This window comes from Aegilops tauschii, chromosome 2 (assembly GCF_002575655.3).
Source record: "Aegilops tauschii subsp. strangulata cultivar AL8/78 chromosome 2, Aet v6.0, whole genome shotgun sequence".
Taxonomy (NCBI): domain Eukaryota; kingdom Viridiplantae; phylum Streptophyta; class Magnoliopsida; order Poales; family Poaceae; genus Aegilops; species Aegilops tauschii.
In genome coordinates, this window is record NC_053036.3 from 423,041,756 (window position 1) to 423,047,714 (window position 5,959).

General features: G+C 52.7%; 1 pseudogene; it reads left to right on the top strand.

Annotated features, from left to right (window-relative positions):
* The first annotated feature begins 4,675 nt into the window (after positions 1 to 4,675).
* LOC109770230 (protein FLOURY 1-like) lies at positions 4,676 to 5,692 on the top strand (annotated as a pseudogene).
* The last annotated feature ends 267 nt before the right edge of the window (positions 5,693 to 5,959 follow it).

A 5,959-nucleotide genomic window follows, 5' to 3' on the forward strand; every position in this document is an offset into this window, starting at 1 on the left:
TTACCATCCAGGGCAGAATGCATGCTAGTATTATACCAGAATTCAGCAAGAGATAACCATTGCGCCCACTTGACAGGGCAGGCATGGGTGAAACAACGCAAATACCCTTCCAGACACTGATTCTCTCGTTCTGTAGTGCCATCTGTCTGCGGATGTTGAGAGGAACTCATGCGAAGTTTGACCCCGGAAAGAGCAGCCAATTCTCGCCAGAAACGGCTGGTGAAAATCCTATTACGATCAGACACAATGGATTCAGGCATCCCGTGAAGCTTATGCACATTATCCATGAACGCGGCAGCCACCACTGGTGTAGTAAACGGATGAGACAGGCCGACGAAATGAGCATAACGGGACAATTTATCCACTACCACCATCACACAGTTAAAACGGCCGGAGCGTGGTAACCCTTCCACAAAATCCATTGTGAGCATCTGCCAATATTGCGAGGGGACCGGCAATGGTTCCAGTAGCCCCGGGTAGCGAGCGCGATCAGGCTTAGCGCGTTGACAGATAGAACATTCTTGCACATATTGATGGACAGAAGCGCGCAAACCCTTCAAATAAAAACTTTGCTTAATGTGGCGCAAGGTAACAGGTATACCAGAGTGCCCACCAATTGGAGAATCATGAAGAGCAGCAAGAATCTTTTGTTTGAGATCAGGAGAATCCGGAATCCAGACCCGGTCTTTGTAACGAATCAACCCATTGCGCAGGGAGTAATGATCATCCGTTGTAGTCGAGACGGCCAAGCGAGTCAACAACTCTTGTGCTGCAGGATCCGAAGTATAAGTGTCCACGATGTCCATCATCCAAGCAGGACGGCCATGGCTAACAGTCACTAAACAAGTGTCAGGTGCAGGTCTGCGCGACAAAGCATCAGCTGCTGCATTGCTAATCCCTTTTTTGTATTTGATCTAAAATTGTAAGCCGAGTAGCTTGGTAAAGACCTTCTGTTGCCACGGAGTATGCAGACGCTGGTCGCCCAAATGCGCCAAACTGCAGTGGTCTGTCATAATCAAAAACTCTGAATGTTGCAAGTATGGACGCCACTGTTCAACAGCTAGTAATATGGCCATATACTCTTTTTCATAAGTCGACAAACCCCTAGTTCTTGGACCCAGTCCCTTGCTTACATATGCCAGCGGGTGGCCGCGTTGCATCAGTACAGCGCCCACGCCCGTGTCACTTGCATCAGTCTCAACAACAAACTGAACTTTGAAATCCGGCAAGGCCAGCACAGGGGCACTCACTAAAGCTTGCTTCAAGGTGTCAAAGGCTAATTGAGAGTCAGCTGTCCAGACAAACGGAACATTCTTGCGAAGCAAGTGTGTCAGAGGTTGGCTGATAACACCATACTGACGGACAAATTTACGGTAGTAACCTGACAGACCCAAAAACCCACGCAGTTCTTTGACAGAAGTAGGGATCGGCCAGTTCTGAACATCAGTCACTTTCTGGGGGTCAGTAGCAACACCTTCTTCCGACACCACATAACCGAGATACTGCACAGATCTCTGGGCGAACGTGCACTTGGACCCTTTGACTTTCCAGTGCTTCTCTTCAAGGATCTGAAGCACCTGACGTAAGTGCTTGATATGTTCGTCATACGTCTTGCTGAAAATAAGAATGTCATCGAAACACACCACAGCACAATGACGTAGAACAGGTGACAAATCTGTGTTCATAACGGATTGGAAAGTGTAAGGTCCCTCAGTGAGCCCAAAAGCCAAGAATGAGTATTCAAAATGGCCGTTGTGTGTGTGAAACGCTGTCTTGTATTCATCCCCAGGGGCCAAACGGATTTGATGATAACCAGCGCGGAGATTCAGCTTGGTAAACCAAGATGCACCGGATAACTCATCCAATAGTTCATCGATAACAAGCATTGGATATTTGCTCTTCAGCGTCAACAAATTCAGATGGCGATAATCAACACATAGGCGCCATGTTCCATCTTTTTTCCGGACCATGATGATGGGCGAGGCAAACGGGCTAGTACTGGGCTTGATGACACCCGACTGCAACATTTCTGCGATCTGCCTCTCGATTTCAGTCTTGAGTTCAGGAGAAAAACGATACGGCCGGATGTTCACTGGCTGTGCGCCGGGAATCAACGGAATCTTGTGATCGCAAGCACGACGAGGCGGAAGTCCAGTGGGAGCCTCAAACACTTCGGAGAACCCATCCAGTAGGCATTGAATTTCATCAGGAAGCTCTGGATTTTGTTGCCCTTGAACTAACTGGAGCTCAACAACAGTAAGATCGAACACAGCAGGGGGATGCCCTTGGAGAAGAATCTGTTGGCCCAGATGCTCGAATGAAAGCCACTTCTGGTCCCAGTTCACCTGCATAGTGCCTCGCGCTGCCAACCAATCCATACCAATAATCCCATCATAAAACTTCAACGACAAAATTTTGAAATCAGACTGGAAGGTATGCCCATCAGCTGACCAAGTGCAGTTGGGTACCATATGAGTACACTCAAGATGAGCCCCTCCCGCAACTCGAACATGTTGCTTACGAGCTAGTAGTGTGTGTCCTGGAACAGTTGCTGCTACCTTAGTACTGAGGAAGGAATGGGAGCTGCCGGAGTCCAACAGAAACACAAACCATTGCCCTTGCAACTAACAATTAAGCTTGATGGCACTGGGTTCGGATTTATCAGACTAAGCTTCTGTTGAGAGTACCATCAGATCATCAGCACTATCATCAGAATCTGGAGAGTTGAGGTCACAGAATTCCAGCATCTCCTGCACCACATGTAACTGGACAGTTGTATTACATTTATGATCACGACCCCAACGTTCACCACAGACATAGCAGAGTCCTTTTGCGCGATGATATGCCTTCAATGTGGCTAACTTGTCATCAGTTTGAGCTGGTTTGACAGTGAGATCACGAGTGTCCTCGGAATGTTTGGCTTTGTACGGTCGGCTCGAAGCAGATGAACTTGGCCGCCGATTGTATCCAGAGGAATTCAGCTCCGTCGCACCTTCACCCACCTCTTCCTGCACAGATGCAATAGAATACGCAGTATCGAGATCTGGGGGCGTTGAACAGCCACAATAACACGAACAGCAGGTTTTAAGCCATCTATGAAACGAGTAGTATAGTGCATCATGTCAGGACTAGGTTCATACGCCGCAAGTTGATCCATCAGAGCCGAGAACTCGAGGATATAATCCTCTACAGAATCAGTTTGGTGTAAGCGATACAAGCGACGAATCAGGGTTTGGTGTTGATTCCTACCAAACCTATGCACTACAGCAGCACTAAATTCCTGCCAAGAGGCGTGTGCAAATTTAGACTGAACTGATGCCAGCCAACGCGCTGCAGGCCCTTCAAACTGCATCGCGGCGATCGCTATCCATAGCGCAGGGTCAGTGTCAAATAGAGCAAAGTAATCTTCACACCGGGCCTGCCAGAATTTAGGATTGTCGCCGTCGAAATGGGGAAAATCACACTTCGGTGTGCGACTATGGTGAGGCTGGGATTGACACTGAGATGCGCGGCGCTCGCGATGAACCAGACTGGCAAACGAGGACGATGGGGGCGGATCGGTGATACCTCGTGCCGGAGGCAGAACGTAGGGCAGCGAGGCCCCAGGTACCGACCCCCGTGTAGTCGAATGTCCGCGGAGCCCATCGGGGCCGGTCTCCGCCGCTCCCTTGAACGCAGGCGGCCGCACTGTCGCCGTGCCCGAGTTGGAGGCGAGACAAATCGAGGCGCGGAGGTCGCTGATTTGCTTGTGTAGGTCCTGCTCGGCGCCATCGGTGTACGCTTGCAAGTCCTCGACCACGGATCCCAACGCCTGGTCGACCGCGAGCGGAACAGGGAGATCGCCGCGTCGACGGCGTGGCCGACCGCCGCGATGATGAGCTCCTCAAGCTCTTTCTTCTGTTGCTGGTGGGTGATCGTCGCCACGGACGTGAGCGTCTCGTACAGCGCCTTGCCCTCTGCAGAGAGGTTCTCCATCAGCTCTCGCCGCCGGCGCGCCGCCGCCACCGCCGCCCTCGTCTCCGTGGTGATGTTCCAACGCAGTGTGGATGGTGGAAAAATTTGGCTCTGAGTACCAATTGTTAGCAACGGGCTAGGATCTCTCTCTATTGACGAACATCACTCAGATCTGTAGCTCTATTTCGAATTTACAAGCCGGGAGGAAGGAGGAAGAGAGTTACAAGCAAACGGCGGACTGCCGTGCCAAACTGGCCGACCCTCACAAGGAAGCTGCCCTCCTTATTTATCCTACCTCGTGGTCCATTCCTTGCCAGCGTAGCGCGTGGATGGGCGCCTGATCCTCCTGTGGGCCCCGGCGTCAGTGGAAGACCTTGGCTTGTTGACTGGGTCTTGGCTGCCCTGGCCGTCATCCTCTGTAACCGGCTCGGTGATGCTAACACACTTCCTTCGTTATCTTCCTCTAACAACGTACTACGCCCATCCGCTTCTCCAAAACACACTCCCCCAACTCTTCTAAAAAGAAAAACACTCCCCGAGCCAGCATAACAGCACGACGTCACAGACGCGTGGGACCCGTGTCTTCGGTACCCACCTGTCATCCTAATGGTCAGTGCCTTGAGCAAAGAACCCTCAAAGTGGGACTGAGCCAGAACCCGGTCCTCCAAAAGAAAATATATAACTGAACCAGAACCCTACTGTCGCGGCGCCGGCTGCCCAGCTCCTGGCCATCTCCCAGACTCTTCATCATCTCCACCAAATCCCCACGCCGATCGATCTCCAAGATTTGCCCTGGCACCGAGCGATTCCATCTTTCCAATCAAAATTCCACTCGCCTGAATCGGAGCGAGCCTGCCCCCAGTCCCGCCGTCATGGGCGGCTGGAACCGCATCTCCAGTGCCGGTGGTCTACTGAAGCCGCTCGCCGGCGTCCCTTTCGCCTCCATGCCCGGCGCCGGCGCCGCCTACTTCCTCGTCGGCTCCGCGCTCGGGGTCTTCGCGATGCTGCACGCCTCCGAGTCCGAGGTCGGCCGCGAGTGGGCCTCCGTCGCGCGCTGGGCTGCCCTGTCCCGCACACCTGCTCGTCGCAATGTCCCTGCTCCTCCTGGCCGCCAAAGTCTGGTGCCTCGGCAAGCGCTGCGACGTGGTGGAGGGGCTCGTGGGGAGCCCAGGCCCCACGGTGCAAGCGGTGCGCGTCAGAGGCGTCATCTGCACCGTGTGTGGGAGTGGGACGAAGGCACGGGCTATGAGGAACGGCAGCTCGGGCCACACTGTGGAGCGCGCCCGCTCTGGCAGCTGCTCCGACGTTTCGTGGTCGCTGGCTTCTGAGCTGGAGCAGGAGGCCGACACGGAGGACGAGGACATCGCTAGCAAGGTGACCAGCGCGGAAGAGAGCAACGTGGAGCGGCTCAGGCGGCGGCTCGTGCGGGAGAGGAGGCTGAAGGAGGCCGCGCTAGAGGACCTGGAGAAGGAGAGGTGCGCGGCGGCCTCCGCCGCTGACGAGGCCATGGCCAAGATCGCGTGCCTGCGGAACGAGAAGGCGCTGGTGGAGCGCGAGGCGAAGCAGTCCCGGGAGATGGCCCAGCAGAAGCAGATGTACGATCGGCAGGTGATCGAGTCTCTTCAGTGGATGATCAACAAGTTTGGCGTGCAATCTTAGGCATTTCAACTCTAGTAGAAGAGCTAGGCATAGTAGGTGAACAGTGATTTTTATGAATTTAAACATTCTTAATTTTTTAGTTCTCGAATGATAATGCCGAAACATGTGGCACGAAGCAATTTCGCCCACATATTTTTGCCAATTTTAGATACAAGAGGATGCCAATTTTAGTTGTAAAGCATGGCAACTTTCTGTTTGGATGGCAAGTTTCGGTTTTTTTGAGATTTTTTTTCGACGGCAACTTTAGTGTAAAAACATGTGGGTGGTGTTATTACATGCCACATGTGTGGCGGTTATCGGCATCCCTTTTTGTCTTAGCAAATTATTTATCAAAAAATTCACTTAG